The following is a 17398-nucleotide window of genomic DNA, read 5'->3' as shown; positions in this document are numbered from 1 at the left end:
CCTAGTTTTCCTTAACATAGTCCTCAGTTTAAACAAAGTTTTTTTTTCTTTGTCAATTAAAAAACTGCAGCATTTAACAAAGTGGAATCCGGCAAAACACAAGAAAGGAACATTTTAAGAGACGCAATTGATAATCTTGGTGTCATCCAGGGAATAGCAGAAAAATAAAGAGAATATGCATGGGTAGCACAATGAAATAATGCATTAACAAGGACTTCTAACATTTATTACAAAAGACGTGCCTGAAATTATTCATGAATAAAGGTAGGAATTGTAAGTCATCGTGAAAATTTGACACGGGATTATACAAATATACAATATAGACTGACTTATATTGGGCTATTACGAATCCCATATAGAAATTCATCAGATTAAAACAAACCATCATTTTAACAATTACTACACAACTTTTTCCACGTATATTATATCATTACTTTACATCGAGGTCCGATCGTGTGCCGTAGAAAATCATCATCTGAGTTTGTACAGCTCTCATACTGCAGATTAATGTCGTGACCGCGCGTCGCTGGATCAGGTCACTGGGCTGCGCATTGCTCGTTCACAGTGACGTGAAGCATGATGGGAGGTGACACTACTGCGCATGCTCTATGGGCCCAATATGTGGAAGTAACCCGGAAGCCTGAGAACTTTTTCGGCGTATGCGCTGGGTGAGCAACTTCCATAGAAATGAATGGGCCGCCATTTTCAGTCCGTTATCCAGTTCTTATAATACATCCATGGGCTAAATCAGTGATGCTAATTTAGCTACATGGCGCTTTATTTAGCGAGTTTCTGACCCATCTAGGGACTATTTCAAAGAAGCAACTAGCGACAAATCTAGAGACTTTTTCTGGTGTTATTTGAGACTTTTGAAAACGGAAGTGAAAACGCATTTACTACTTAATGAGCAGAGATTCCTTAGGCCCCTCCCACTTCACCAGGCCCCTCCCCCGTCCATTGGCTTCCAGCTGCAGTCGGAGCAGGAGACGTTCACGTCCAGGACCAGACTGAAGCTGCTGCTGGCTGATCCCGTCCTGGTTACCGACAGCGTGTGGAGGAGAACATTTAGTTCTGCAACATGTTGTAGACTTAACCAGAACAGCTGGAGCTGCTGGTCAAAGTCTTTAAAATAAAACTAACTTTAGGTTGTTCATTTTATGGGCCAGGAATATTTTCTATTTCTTTTTCTACTGTTTTGAATTGAAATACAATAAAGTGCATTTTCCAGACATCACTAAAGCTGGAGTTTACAATATTATTTGTCTGTGTCTAGAATTTGATTCAGTTGTTCACTAAAACCCATTAAAAAAAACAAAAAAAAACAAAGCTGGCTTTTGGGCAAATATTGTTATGCGATTAAAATGCAATTAATCAAATTTAAATAATTACAAAGCCTGTAATTATTGAGATTAGTTTTTTTTATTAGAGTCCCACCTAGTTTTCAGGACAGCCTCAGCTGTCAGATTGGGAGGTAAAATGATGTAAAATGAATGTATGAATAGATTTAGCAGCATAAAGGCCGACCAGAAGAAGAAAGCAGAATTTATTTATTTAACAGTGACCAAACCTTTTCTCATCTCATCGTTCTCTCAAGTCTTGGCTTTCAGGAGAAAAAATATTGTTATTGAAACAAACACACAACAGAAACTATTTCCATGTTTCCACTTTTTCCTCATTTCCAGTTATTCCTGCTACTATTTACCTGCTATCCTCACTAAACCAACTCCAGCTCAGCTGCTTTTTGCTCTCTAGCGGAGTTTCATGGGTTAAAAAAGGTCCAGTGTGTAAGAATTACTGACATCTGGTGGTAAAGATGGGTATAGCACAGTTATATGGTGGCTGTCAGTGGTCAAATTTCTTCCAAGCAAACATGTTTTAATCTGAGAGTGAAGGTAACTCCTTCAACATCACGTATGTGTGCTTTCTTCTTCTATGGTCCTTTTAAGGCGTTACTTATCCCACACAGTGGTCTAGCTCCCATTAAACAACACTGAGTGTGATTTGTCCCTTCACAGACACCGTCCTAAAAAAGGCGGCACAAACAGTTGCCATGTTGAAAATTTTAGTATCTTGAACTTTGCGTGCAGTAGTGTTTTAGCCAACAATGACAAATTTATTTCGTTGACCAACCTTTTTTCATGATGATAATGAGACGGTGACGAGCTAAAAATGGCTCTGATGACAAAAACATGACGAGACGTTTGTGAGATTTCGTTGACGAGACGAAAATGTTCAAGGACTGATTGTCTGACATAAAAATGCAGGATATTTCTGTCTGCTGTGAAAGCGATCTGTCAGTCAGCAATGCTGCTGCACCTTGGCCACGCCCACCACCAGACGTGCAGACACACAGACAAGTAGTTTATTCATTCATATGTTAACCTTTCCCGTTTTCCTCTTCTGACCGTAGTCGGAAGACACGGCGGAGATCCTTCTTCTCCAGGCCGAAGTAGCTTTCTCTTCGGGGTTACCTCCCTACGCTCCTCTCTACACTTGTTAACGAGGTGAAACACAAGAAAGGAAGGAAGTGGTTAAGCTGAGAAACGGCTTTATCACAAGGCAGCACTGTCCATCTCCAACCAGGACGGATATATCCGCAGATATATGGACATATTTAACTATAATCCATCATAATTCCACTGGCAGACCAGGTCAAGTTAAGTATGAGTAGGCCATGTGTGTGTTCAGGGTGGAGTGTTAAACTTCAGAAAATTCTCAGAAACAAAGCCACAGTTACCAAAGTAAGGAAGTTGTTGCTCTTTGTTTGTTTGGAGTAATTGATTCCAGTATCTGCTGTTGGTTGGAAACCTTCTACGTCTAAAATCGTTCCTTTTAATTTTGTAATTATTGATGAAAACAACCAAACAACAAGCTCACAATGTGTTGCTCTATGTTGAACTTATAGATCTGCTGTTTTCTTGTGCGACATGTTTGTGTGATGAAGTCGGGCATCAGTTCATGAAAAAAGCTTAAATATCGAAATAAAAGTTTCTGTCCAGCAGCAGTTAAGTAACACGACAGCATTTCATCCCTGTTGATGGGAAAGTCCAGGCTAAAGTCTGGTGAAGGATCTGGTTATTATGTAAAAGCATTAAGGTTAACTTGTTTTATGAATTACTTGTTATAACCTGTCAACCTTGATTCCACTTTTTAATACGTATTATTGACCTAAATTCATTTGTTAAAAACTAATTATTTTATTTGACTAAAACTAGACTAAAACCTTATTGAGTTTTCGTCGACTAAAACTATCAAACTTAGAAATGACTAAAATGTGAGTACAACTAAAACATTTTCGTCCTAATAGAAATTGTTTTTAAACCCTCACAACATGGACTCGATGCTTTTCTGACCACAACGGACGGAGGGAACAACCATAGAGGTTCATGTTTGGTGATCTGCAGCCAACATTCAAGCTTTAATCTTCTTAATGAGAAAGATGGACACCTTCCGCCCCCTCTCCATATGAGACCACATAACTGCACATGCTGGGTGTTGCCCGCCGTCATGGCTCCTGATCAGCTGATGAACAGGTAGTGTGTGTGACTGAACACTGATAGTGTAACTGACTCACCACTAGCAAAATATCAACATTAAAAACACAACAAATCAATCCATGCAAGTCTGAGAGCCATTCAGCTCTGCAGCAGGGATGTGAACAAATAATCCACTAATCCATGTGTGTCAAACTCAAGGCCCGCAGCCCACATCCGGCCCGTGAATTAATTATCTTTGGCCCGCATAATCAAATCTAATCACTATTAAAGCCAGCTGATAGAGTGCACGCACCACTATAACACTACTAGTCCCACAATGCACGGCCAGCGCGTTGACGTGTCAATCACGGCCGCGAGCGCGTACCTCCTCGTTCTCTAGCAGCCTGACGGAGCTCCTCAGCTTTGTCAACAACCCGTCTCCCCATAAGACGGCTCAATGAAAAGCGACTTTAGAAACAGAGGATGTTTGTGGATGTAAAGCAGAGTCTGCGTGGAGACAGCGAGGCTGTATGAAGAAAACGCCAGATGCACCATCACAGATACAAGCATCAGGACGGGAAACCAAGGCTCTGCAAGCGAGAAGTTATTAACCCTTTAGGCGCCAGAGTTTTTCAAAGTTTTGAGGGAAACTGAAAAACTGTTGAACATAAACCAGTTTATGATGGCAGAAAAATTACTCAAAGTTTATATAGTGGCTTCACAGGTTGGCAGCAGGCGTTATATATTAGTTATAGAATCATATATATACACCTTACTGCATATATATATATATATATATATATATATATATATATATATATATATATAGTAAGGTTATTTTAGTAAATTTTAATAAACACAGAACCAGTCCGGCCCTCAACTCGGTCCACTTGTTTCCATTTTGGCTTGATGTGTATTTGAGTTTGATGTATTTGTAAAACGATGCTTCCTGTTATGTGAAGTTGTTTCATTGTATAATAAATATTCACAAAATGAATCAATAACATGAACTAAGCATTAGTCAGATCAGATGCAGTTCAACTTTACAGCCACTAGATGGAGACAAAGTTCTACATTTTAAATGCAGTCCAAGAAGGCTAGAGGGGACTGAAATATTAACATAAAAAGGATCCAAAAACAATAAAAAATGTTACATAAAAAATAATGAATTAATAAGTAAAATAAAAACGGAATAAAATACAAATTATTACGTCTAAATATTGGGGAGATTTCAGTGTTTGTTCTGCAGTAAAAGCAGCCACCGTGACTAAGGTTGTAAAAGGAGAAAACATCAGCGTAACTTAACAAAGCACCTTTAACACAAGTTTTTATACACAGGCATGAATAAATGGATATTTAATTTGGATCAATAGAATAATAAACTTCATTTGATAAAGTCGGCAAAAGTCTTCAGACCTCATGGTGTTAACCGCAGTCGGTGTTCGGTTTGACCCTGCTGGGCTTCGGTAGAAACAGAGAAGCCACTTTAGATTTAAACTGTTGTAATTTAATGATTTTTTCTGTTGGAGCCTCCACACGGTTAAAATCTGCAGGTTCAGAACTTCAAGGAAACATTTATTAAACCCTTCAAGTTCTCACTAAGAATAAAAAAGCAGGAGGGGATTTTCTTCTCTTTCATCATCGGTTCAGAAGACAATAAGACAGTAACAATAGTAAAATGGTAAAAAAATAAAACGGCATAATTAAGCATGACACACTCAAACTGAGCAGCAGAGACAACTCAGGCAGGCTGACTTCCTCAAAGTTTTAATAAAATTCATCAGTTAGTAAAAAATGCTGTATTAAACATTTTAATTGGCTTTCAGATGGACTTTGTGATGTTTATTTTAAAAATGTGTAAAAACAAGGAGTAAAATAATCAGTCCCTGACTAAAAAACGTCTTTCTTAAGGAATTTTCAAGCCTTTCTTCATTTTCCAGAATCTTTGGAGAAAATTAATCTGAAAATTGGGATGAGATAAAAACTCCAGCAGATTTATCACCGACTGACATTTAATAATGAAAATAAGTCGATTCTCTTTCATTTGATGCTCGCTTTCATTTCTGAATGATGAACTTTTGTTCCTCTGACAGAAATGTCAGCATTTATAAGATGAAGAGGAAATAACTGACGTTTTAACTCATTTATCATCATTAAATACGACTTATTAGAAGATTCTTCCTGCTGAAGAAACAGGAAAGTAGACCAGATAAAAGCTTCGTCACCCAGTCAAGTACAAACATGTAAGATGAAAGTCCAGCAGAGAGGAGGAGGATGAAGCTTTGATTCCAGGCAGCTGAACTGATGAGAAGTCTTCATCATCATGAGGTTAAAGGTGAGCTATCACACACTTCACCCACAGAGCTGCACACCACCGCTCCTCAGAGATCTGGAGGAGTTTTACGGGTTGAAACAAACAGAAGGGGTTGGATTCGTCCTCCGTGAGAAGGATTTTATGTGTGGATTAAACTCATTACTGCAGTTTCCTGATCTGTTAATCAACATATTAGTAAATATTTGTCCCTTAATAAGAATTACTCACTTACTTACAAAAGGAAAACTAATTTCCAACTTCAAGAAATATTTTCAGACCTTTAGGACGGTGGGACGAACCAAACTACTGCCAATATTCAAAATTTAACTCTTCACTGTGTAACAAAAACACGAGAAACACGACCAGAAATTCACCAAATCCTCACTGACCGACCAGGAGTTAAACAATCTCAGCGTCCGCGAAGAAAAATCCGGCCGTTAGATTAGAAAAAAATAAATTCTCTAAATAAAAGTTCATCTTTCTCTTCATGGTGCGTTTGCTTTACCGACCAGGACAGCCAGAGGGACATGGGTGTGGTACCAGACAGAGGACAGAACCAAAGGAGACTTATCTGAATCACAGGAATCCTCCTCTTTATCCCAGCCGGTCCAGCCAGTTTCATCCAGACCTGGTTCAGGACCAGCTCCACCCTGTTCCTCCATCGGTCAAGAGCCAGCTTCTCCTGAGTGGTTTTACATGCAAAACTCTACTCTGTCTGTTCTCCCCCAGATTCTCCTGATTTTCCTCCCCTGCAGCTCACAGGTGAGTCTGATTTGTCATCAGCCTCCTCTCCATCCGTCCAGCTGAAACTCTGAAGCTACAGAGGCCAACGGGGCAGCAGGAGGCCAGGATCCAGACCAGAACCCAGAATCTTCTCTTCCACTTCATGTTAAAGGAGATAAAAAACCTTAAAACCTTGTTAACATACAAACTGTAAAACAGTTTGTATGTTAACAAGGTTTATCAGAAAATAAATGTGTGTAATAAGTTCTGATGCTTTAATATCTGAGCTTTAGGGCATTCTTACAGGTCTGCAGGGCAACGACATAAATCAGAGCCGGTTTGTTTACCTGAGACTGAAAACTAAAGATGAACAAAAGGAGCACGAAGACAAACAAGGAAACAGAACAAACCAAAGTAACAATGAAAAATACCACAAAATACAGAGCAGCCAACTCTGAAAATGCATTTTTTAATCACATCAGGTCATATTTTATTCCCAGTAGAAGATAAACAACATATCACATGATGAAACAGACATTTTACCATGTTATGGAAAATATGAGCTGATAGTCAATCTGATGCAGTAACACGTCTAGAAAAAGTAGTTCCAGGGTGATGTTCGGCACGGTGTAAAAAGTAGTTCCAGTGTGATGTTCGGCACGGTGTAAAAAGTAGTTCCAGGGTGATGTTCGGCATGGTGTAAAAAGTAGTTCCAGGGTGATGTTCTGCACGGTGTAAAAAGTAGTTCCAGGGTGGTGTTCGGCATGGTGTAAAAAGTAGTTCCAGGGTGATGTTCGGCACGGTGTAAAAAGTAGTTCCAGGGTGATGTTCGGCATGGTGTAAAAAGTAGTTCCAGGGTGATGTTCAGCATGGTGTAAAAAGTAGTTCCAGGGTGGTGTTCAGCATGGTGTAAAAAGTAGTTCCAGGGTGATGTTCAGCAAGGTGTAAAAAGTAGTTCCAGGGTGATGTTTGGCACGGTGTAAAAAGTAGTTCCAGGGTGATGTTCGGCATGGTGTTGCATCCCCTCTTCTTCTAACAACTGTCTGGAAACATCTGTGAAAGATAGTGACAGTGCTGTGCTGGTTGGAGTGTTCAAATCGCTGTTGTGAGTCCGGTTAGAACTCCAAAGAATGAGTCGGCTGTACTTAAGCAGGGTTTATTAAGCCAACTGAACTTCACAGTTTGTCCCTTATGCACACTGGAGGTCATCGGTTGTGGTTCTAAAACAGAAATAACATAATATCAGCACCTAACTAATCATACAAACACAGGTGCAGTTGCAGCATAAAGGCAGCAAACATGGACTGCTCATGTGAACAGTGCATGGCATCAATTAAGTGAGAGAACAGGTATATTTACCAAATAAACTGTATTACTAACTTTTAACGTCACTTAAACATCACTTACTTGACTTCACGCACGGATTTGGGGCAGGGGAGGCTGTGAATGAAGGGATGGATAAATGGACATAAGTAGGGGTGGAGTAGTGGGGGTGGGGGTGTGCAGGGAAGGAGGAAGGGAGGGGGGTGGGTAAGGGGAGGAAGGGGGGAGTGGTTAATGGTGCCCTGGTTCCCAGGTGTGCAGCTAGAATATTGGGGTGGGTGCTGGGTTCTGGGGGGTCTGGTCCTACTGGATGCGGTGCCGGCCCACTGCCCTAGGGCAGGGGTGGTTCTAGGCTCTTGGGTCCCTGTGCTCTGGCCGCCCTGGATGGGCGGTACCTGTCAGGGGTTGCCGGGCGCCAGGGCCTGTGCCCTGTGACTGTGGGGGCCTCTGGTTGGGGCCCTCCTCTGCGGCCCTCTGGGTGGGTCCACGGTCGACTTCGTGGTGGGGTGGCTGGGGTTTGTACTCTGGGATTTCTGCTGGTTGCCCAGGTCCCTGGGTCACCCTAGTCTGCCCATAGGCTCTGTAGAGGCGTGGTCACACTTGCATCACACTTATCTCTGATCACTCCTCATTTCTTATCCTCTGCACACTGACACAGTCGCTGAGTTGTCCACCGGGATTAAGAGCTACTTCTGTTTAGATTTGGGGGGTCGAATGATTTTGTGAAACAACAGTCTGAGGTGCTGAAACAGGATTTTACTGAGCTGCTGAATACGATCAGCTGTCTGGATGCCCGGATATTCATCAGTGGCCTCTTCAGCTGATCAGAAGTGGAGAGATTCAGCAGGCTGTATAGTCTGAATACATGGCTGTTAGCAGCATGAACCACACTTTTCAGTTTAGACATCAACTTCTTCTGGGACCGCAGGAACTTTTTTTTTTTTTAAAGACAGATGGTTTCTGCCTGAACAGGTCAGGAGTGAGGCTGTTCACCTCCAACCTGTTTTATTTTCTGAACAGACTCTGTTCCCTCGGACAAGGACAACAGACAAAAGAGACCAAAACAATGTGATAAGGCAGGACCTAGAGGAAACCTTAAAAAAAAACACCTCAGTCCTCTCCTGAAGAAACCCCCAAACATTTCAGTAACTCCCCCTTCATCTCATCATACTCTACCAAGGTCACCCTCCCTCTCTCCATCCTATCTAGCCCTCCTGGACCTTCCCAGATGAAGGAGCTGGTCACTATTGCCACCACAATGACCCCATGTCCATCCCATCTTTCCACCCCGAAACATCCCACTTCATCCTCCCCCGCCAATTCCCCAGTGAGTTCTGACAGTTTAATCAATGATTTTATTACAAAGCACAAACTCAGTTTCTTGCTTTTAACAGAAACCTGGTTAGACAGAGAAAAGCCTAATTTCCTCCAACGGTGCTGGTCAGGTCGGGACGGTTAGGGTGTGGATATGGTCTGTAACGTGATCTCGTTGCATTTCAACAGCTAACCGTAACCTTACCTGAGAAGCGGAGTATCAGCTGGATAGTGATAGATTCCTTGGCTACGTAATAGTATGACGCCATCGCAGCGCCTTCCTTAAAGTAAAACCAAAACACGACTCAGAATGGCGATCATCAGTGCTTCGTTACGCCATTTTAAACGGAGATTTAATCAGCAAAAAGGAAATATGTTGCTCTAAACAAGGAGCCATTCCTGATTTGTTTTTATGCCAGGTTGCATGTGGGTTGGGTAGGTTAGATTGGTACTCCAATGGAAGGGTCCCAAAAAGTGGGATGGGTTGGATATTAGGGTACCCATCCCAGATTTTGTGTGTAGAAACAATAAAAAAATGCGTCCCGACCCGCCCCAACCCAACCCGTCGGTGGAAATGGGGCTAAAATGATTTGGTTGTTCTTATAGAAGCAACCCCTTTAAACTTCAGCTCTGTGAGTGAAGCTAGATCACATCAGAAAGGTGGAGGAGTGGCTGTTTTGTTTAAGACTCCCTCCTATGCAGCAGATATCTCATAAAAACTTTGCCCCATTTGAATAAGTGGCTCTCCAGATGACCTCTCCCTCTCGTGTGTTGTTCCTTGACATATACCGACCACCTAAACACTGTGCAACGTTTGTTGATGACTTTGCTGAACTGCTGTCAATCTGTGTGGACTTCAACTGTGTAGTTATTGTTGGTCATGCTGATAACCCAGAGGACAGAGGAACCAAAGAAGTGTGTTGTGTTTTTGATAACTTCGGTCTAGCTCTGCTTGTGAACAAAAAATCGCACAACAGAGGACCCTGTCTGGATCTAGTCATCTCTAAAAGTCTGAACATTTCCAAGGTTGTGATGATGGATGTTGCTCTGTCTGATAATTTCTGTGTTTTGTGGCCATGACGCAGCAGAAGTGGCGTCAAGGTGGTTGTGGATCAAGAGGGGAGAGGCGTGGCAACTAGGGTAGCGCTACCTGTACATAAGCTGGGGCCTGATCAACCCCGGCTGGGTCACCTGGGGGAGGGGGTCTGATTGTTGAAAGACCCGAAACCCCCTGTGATCCCAGGTTACATCACTGATGATGTGTCCAACGGCACCATGAGGTCTATCTAAGAAATAGGAAATTCTCTGTTGTGTTTCTGTACAGGTGTAACACTTGATTGTTTGGTGTTAGTTTGAAAAAAAGAGTCATTGCTTTTATCTGTTGTATCTTTGTTTCCTTTATCTTTTTTCTACTTCTTTTTTACTTCTGTTCCCTATTCTTTTACCTGTCCCCCCTTGACAGCTCCGCCCCTCTCTTTACCTGATCATCCGAGATATGAGGTCATAAGTCTGACGTTAGAACTACAAAGTCGATCATCAAAATGTGGCCTAGATGGTGCCAAGTGCACATGTGGATATTGTAATTTTAAGAAGTCCACTAACAAAACACCACTCAGAATCAGATCAGGGTGGTCATTCTCCCCCAATTACGCCCCTCCAGGTCTCACTGCCATTGCCCACATGAAGTCCCACAGCAGAACATGGGAGACCCTGGATGGAGTATTTTACAACACTCCATCCAAGGATTCCAAAAAAAGGGTGGGTACTCACCAAACTGCTGTTTGGTGTGTTGGCACAAACAACAGTCAGGACCTGACCCCCCAACCAAAGGCGAAGGGAGGATACCCTGTCGTCCACAGGGGAAAACCCCAATGTACAGGCATCAAGTTGGGGGGCAATGAGTATACCCACACCTGCTCAGTGTCTCTCACCGGGGGCATCTCCACAGTGAAAGAAGGCCTAGCCCTTCTCAAAGAAACTGGTTCCAGAACCCAAGATGTGCATCGAGGTGAGTCCAACTATATCTAGTCGGAACTGCTCAATCTCATGCACTGTTTCCAAAACCCCCCACCCCCCCTTTTGAAGTTTTGTTATTCCAATCAATATCTTAAAATTTTAATCTTTAATTAACCCTTTAAAGCCCGACTCAAGAAAAAAATGCAGAGAAAAGCCATTTTTTAAAAATCTGATATCTTTATTAACAAAACCTAAAAAGAAAACGAAATTAACAGTAAAACATGTAGAAAAACTGATCAATTATTCAAACAGGATGAAATAACTAAAAACATAAGTGATTATAAAGTAAAGCTAAAACGTATGATAAAAAGGAAGAAATAAATTAACTAAATTAAACGTGTAAATCTGTGCTATAAACATCCATATAGCTATTAGGCATTATACATGTTTGACAATTACTTGATATTAAAAACAAACATCAGCATAAAAGTGGATTAATAGCAAAGTAAGATGTTGACTTCTGTTATATCTAATCAGCACATTTTCACCAGGTGTCATCAAAACATTGCAATATAACTTCAGGGAAGAATGATCGACTTTTTAATCTCATCTTTATTGATCTAAGAACTTCATGATTCATATCAAAGGAAAGGTCTGATCCAAGAGATTAACATTAGCTCACATTAATAATAATATCAAACATTTAAAGCATATCTGAAATGCTAGTTAAAAAGATGTAATGCAAAAGGGAGTTCTGGAATACCCCTTGAATTGCACGAAAACTAAATATCGTAATTAAAAAAATCTGTTATGGAAACACCTACATTTTGAAAAAACTAACACTTTTTTCGCATTTACATGTCCTTGGACATGACGTAAGGGATCACGTGACCAGTTCATGTCAAATAAAGATAGTGCGGTATGAGTAGACACAGGAGGAGACGGAAATCTTTTTACAAAGAAAAAATATAACCGTCATCCTTGATAGCAAACAGCCAAATGCAAGAGTTTTTACAAAGACTTAAGAAAACCCCTTCCTCCTTAAAGTGGAGTCTCGCGGGACGAGATTTTATGAGAATAACTGCTAATGCGCTAAACACCATTCAATGGAAACACCTGCAAATCGCAATTGCACTTTGTCGAAATTTTAGAAATATTGCTTTAATTTTGCAAAAAACTGTAATGGAAACGCAGTTAGTGTCAACCCACATGGGAGGAGAAAACCTGAAATGAGGACAATTTTGAGAGTATATCCGAGTCTCTCTCAGGCGGTATGCAATCCCCTCCATATTTCAGGGGTTTGCTGATTTCTTTAGGTGCTGAGATGGAGCTTAATTTGGGTTCACCGGCCTATGAATAGCTCCACTGGCAGATTTTTGGGCAAGGCCAACCCCCCCCCCCGAACTCAAAACAATATTGTAGTGGCTCTTTTAGGAAGAGCTAATCCTCTGGTTATCTGCTTAAAATCTGACTAACATTTGTTAATCAATAAATGACAAAGCATGGATTTTTAGGTTTGTCTATTCTTTCTTGGTCCTTTATTGGCTCAATTTGGAGACAGTGCTAGTCCTGAGTCAGACTTTTTGGAGTGACTGTCTTTCTTGAGCATTATCCTGGAATACCCCCCATAAGTTCTTATGACCATCACATATGGCAGCTGGATAGCTCAGTTGGCAAGACATCTGACTCACATGCAAGAGACCTGAGTTTGAATCCCACAGGTGACGTATTACAGTTGGTTTATGCCTACTGCTTAACCGTCTGCTAAATGACTGTAGAACAGAACATATCTACACTGTAAACAACACATTGTTCATGGTACTGCAGAGAATCTTGCAATTGCGCTGTATCTATTTTGTACACGCGTGTCTATTCAAACTTTGACACCACCTTAATCATTTTTACACAAACCTCACAAGGAAATGGTCTTGCTCCTGTGTGAATTCTCGTGTGTAGGTTTAACTTTGTGTTTTGACTAAATCTTGGTCCATGTTCACAGCTAAAGGTCTCCTGTGTGGATTCTGATGTGTCGGTTTAAGTTTGCCTTTCGACTAAATCTTTGTCCACATTCCTCACAGCTAAATGGTCTGTCTTCTGTGTGGATTCTCATGTGTCGGTTTACGCTTGTCTTATGACTAAATCTTTGTCCGCATTCTTCGCAACTGAATAGTCTGTCTCCTGTGTGGATTCTCATGTGCTGGCTTAAGCTTTTCTTTTGACTAAATCTTTGTCCACATTCATCACAGCTGAATGGTTTGTCTCCTGTGTGGATTCTCATGTGTCGGTTTAAGTCTATCTGTTGACTAAATCTCTGTCCACATTCATCACAGCTGAATGGTTTCTCTCCTGTGTGCATTCTCATGTGTTGGTTCAAGTGTGACTGTTGACTAAATCTTTGTCCACATGCGTCACAGCTGAATGGTCTCTCTCCTGTGTGGATTCTCATGTGTTGATTCAAATGTGCCTTTTGACTAAATCTTTGTCCACATTCATCACAGCTGAATGGTCTCTCTCCTGTATGGATTCTCATGTGTCGGTCTAAGTCTGTCTTTTGACCAAATCCATGTCCACATTCATCACAGCTGAATGGTCTCTCTCCTGTGTGGAGCTTGATGTGCAGATTTAAGCTTGTCTTACGACTAAATCTTTGTCCACATTCATCACAGCTGAATGGTTTGTCACCTGTGTAGATTCTTATGTGGTTAATTAAGCCTGTCTTTCGACTAAATCTTTGTCCACATTCATCACAGCTGAATGGTCTCTCTCCCGTGTGGATTCTCATGTGTCGGATTAAGCTTGTCTTTCGACTAAATCTTTGTCCACATTCATCACAGCTGAATGGTTTTTCTCCAGTGTGGATTCTCATGTGTATCTTAAGATCTACTTCATGATTGCAGATTTTACCACAAATATCACATTTAGCTGTTGTTGTCCCTGTATCAAATCCTTTCTGGAAATTTACATTTTGCCTTACTGTAAAACATTTCTTACTGTTCACACAGCTGGACCTTTTTTCTAGATGGTATGTTAAGTGTCTCTGGAGAGATTTTTGGTAATCAAATTCTTCGGCACATTCAGAGTCGATAAGGGAGGTTTTGGCAGCGTTACACTCCACATCACCGCTTACAGCTGACCCATGTTCCTTAGTGTCATTCCAACTTTTATCATCGTCTTCCATTTCAAGTTTAAAATATGACAAATGTTTTATCTCAGAAGAGCCTGAAGCCTTTCTGTCACTATTTGGCTGTAAATAACCGTTTGGGTAACCAGTTAGTTCTGGTCCTCCACAGTCCTCTTCATCACTTTCTGATTTTATCTCTTTATCTGGGTAGTTGGTTGGTGTCTCTACATTTGTGTTGCCTTCAGTTTGGGTTTGATGAAGGTGGGCTGAATATGACCAAGGCTGAGGTTCTTTATCGTCATCATCACTCTTCAGAGGAGCCGCCATCATTGGTAAACTGGTAGCAGTCTCGTCCGTCCGGTCATCAACTGCTCCCCATCCTGATTGGGCCATAGTTTTTTCGGTTCCCATTTTATGAGATGGGATCAGTTGATGAGTTTGGTCATCTATGAGAACACTTTCTGTAATCACCAACAGGTGCTGCACATCTGCAGGGAACACTGAAATGACAAAGAAAGATAAAGCTGGATTTCAAGACCACATAGAACAAAAATGTCCACCTCATCTCCTTAAAGCCTCTTCAATGTCACAACAAAGAAAATGTCTGCATAAAGAATACCTCACAAGAGCAGAGTTGTACAAAATATTACAACAGGGAGAAGACCTTGTAATAAAAGATAAGCTTATTATCTGAACTTCAATTGTTGATTAATACACACAACACACAGCTGCAGCAAACAAATGGTCAGGGGCACTGACAAATCTGTGTCAGCCGTTCTTATTGGTTCTGCAGTTTGATGGACATCTAGGGCTGGGCATCATCACTAATTACCTGAATCTATTCAATCCAAAACAGCCTATTTCGATTCAGTTTACAGATAATTGTGTAACTCCATTACATTATCAGAATTTTTTTTTATAAAACACTGAACCCATTTACATCATCATCAAAATCAGTTATCTGGGAGTAATCGGATAATAGTAATGATCAGATATGATGCATCTACATGTACTTTTGAAATACCCTAACAATACAGTGTTTCCCCTCCATTCACAGCCAGGAATGCTGTGATGAAGGCCATCTCATTCAGAGGAGTTGCTCTAAAATTTTCTTAAAGTTCAAATCTTGGCTTGTTAACCCGTGTTCATGTTAGATACCCTCTGGTCTAGGGGTACAGAAGGGTAGTAACAAAATGAGCCGGACTCATTAGGTAAAATATAAACGGGTGGTTTATTCACAATGGGTACAAAATGAAACACAAAATGTCTGGTACCACAGATTCAATGTAAACCAAACAAAGAATGTCCTACAACAGGAATATATACCAATAATGGCAAAACTAACACTCACTTAAAAAACAAAAACTTAACAAAAGGTGTCCTGCAACAGGTGCTAAAAAATAAGGAAACTTAAAGTGTCCTACAGGTATAAGCTCACACAGGCAGTTTACAGAGCAATCGAAATTAAAAATACACCAGATAAGTTCTGGGGTTCCACAAGGAACCACAAACAAAATAAAGAAAATTAATCCTAAGAGATCTTTGTTTCACTCAGTCAACAATCCCAGGAAAGCTTACCCATAATGCATCAATTCCGCAGTTCAGATATGGGCAGACAGGAAATCAGACACAGGAGCAGTGTAAGAGCTTCCAGTATTTTTCAAAACAAAAGTCCCCCTACAGATATGTGCTGCTGAACCATGAAAACACGTGTTAACCCGGTCAGGGCGTCTCAGTGTTTTTTCTTTATCATCATAGACGATGAGACGTTTATCACAAGATTCTCCACTTCTCCTGTGATTTCACGATCTTGCGGATCCTGCTAGGTGTACTGCACTTGCATGCCGCACCACGCAGATCGGAACAAAACCGTGGCACAGCCGTAACGTGATGCACACGCACCCGGTATAAAGGAGGGGTAAGGAACACAGCTGCCTCAAATGACGGGACATCTGTATGGTCAGCTGAAAGTGTCTGGAACAGCAGGCGACCAAAATGAAGGAGGAGGGAGCCCCACAGCCAATCATCGTGATGCACCAGCGCAGCAGTCTTTGCATATCCAGCTACAGGCTGACAAGCCTGGGGCCATAACAGTGCATTCCCGTGATGGCCATTGGTGCAACACCAGCAGCAGAAGAAATACTGCTGATGATACTGCTTATTTCTTAACAATGTCAAGGAAATCTGGGAGCACATTCAGTTCTTGGTAGTTCAAACAGCAGAGGGAAAACTAAAGATTTGGGGGGAAAAAACTGAATGTGAAGAAAATGGACCTTTAATTTACGAGACTGCCCCTGTCTAACACCTCTCAGTTCACGCAGAATCCATAGGAAAAAGACGGGGATGTTTGACAGAATTGGGTTAAGAATATTAAGAGAAAGTAAGTTTCTTTTTCAATGTACAAGGTAATAACTCTTTCACTGATAGTCCTCCCTGGAATGCTCTTGTTGCAAAGCCAAACAGTAAATCATCTCACAGGGAAATGGGAGGACGAGTAAAAGGCAGAGCCCAATTAGCTGAGATTAGCGACGTGACCGGCTGGCCTGCTCTACCATCCAGACAAAGCACATCCTCAACCCCTCTCATTACAAAGACACAGTCATGGCCAGTTATCAGAAGGAAAACTAACAAATCCTCTCCACAACAACCGGACATGCAACTACAGAACAGGTTTGCTCCACTGCGGCAGGATTCTGGATCTACATCTGATGACCAAAATGAAATCTCCCTACACACCAAGGTTAGATCAAAAAACAAAGAAAGTAAAAGGCGACAAGAAAAGCAAATGGCTGGGCCTCAGACTCCGATTGTTGGTGACTTTGGTGTGAAAGATGCGAGAAATGTGTGTGGAAAACGTACAAAAGTACTGTGCTTTCCCAAGGATATGGTATCAGATGAGAGAGGCAAAATTACGCAAATTGTGGCGGCGCACCCAACTGTGGAAAACCTCATCCTGCACGTGGGGTCGTATGGTGTTATGAAACAACAATCTGAGGTGCTGAAGCAGGATTTTACTGAACTGCTGGATACGATCAGCTGTCTGAATGCCCGAATATTCATTAGTGGCCTCTCCCTCCCATCAGAGGATTGGAGAAATTCAGTAGGCTGTTTAGTCTGAATGCATGGCTGTCGGCTGCATGTACCACACATCCAGTTAATTTTAACTTCTGG

The 17398-nt window shown here is 41.4% G+C and overlaps 1 protein-coding gene across 4 annotated transcripts in view; it reads right to left on the bottom strand.

Moving 5' to 3' along the window:
• LOC121634100 (gastrula zinc finger protein XlCGF57.1-like) overlaps positions 1-17398 on the bottom strand; it is a 540387-nt gene that overhangs the window by 516844 nt on the left and 6145 nt on the right. For 3 of the 4 annotated variants that reach the window (XR_006009178.1, XR_006009179.1, XR_006009177.1), the window contains exon 3: positions 13917-14727. The exons of the other annotated variant lie outside the window; for it this stretch is intronic. The gene's annotated coding sequence lies outside the window, so the exon portion shown is untranslated. Of the gene's footprint in view, positions 1-13916; positions 14728-17398 lie in introns of those variants that run through there. 4 annotated transcript variants of the gene reach the window in all.

The sequence above is a fragment of the Melanotaenia boesemani genome, chromosome 22, assembly GCF_017639745.1.
Source record: "Melanotaenia boesemani isolate fMelBoe1 chromosome 22, fMelBoe1.pri, whole genome shotgun sequence".
Classification (NCBI taxonomy): domain Eukaryota; kingdom Metazoa; phylum Chordata; class Actinopteri; order Atheriniformes; family Melanotaeniidae; genus Melanotaenia; species Melanotaenia boesemani.
The sequence above is the reverse complement of the archived record's forward strand: the minus strand, read 5'-3'. Positions and strand labels throughout refer to the sequence as shown.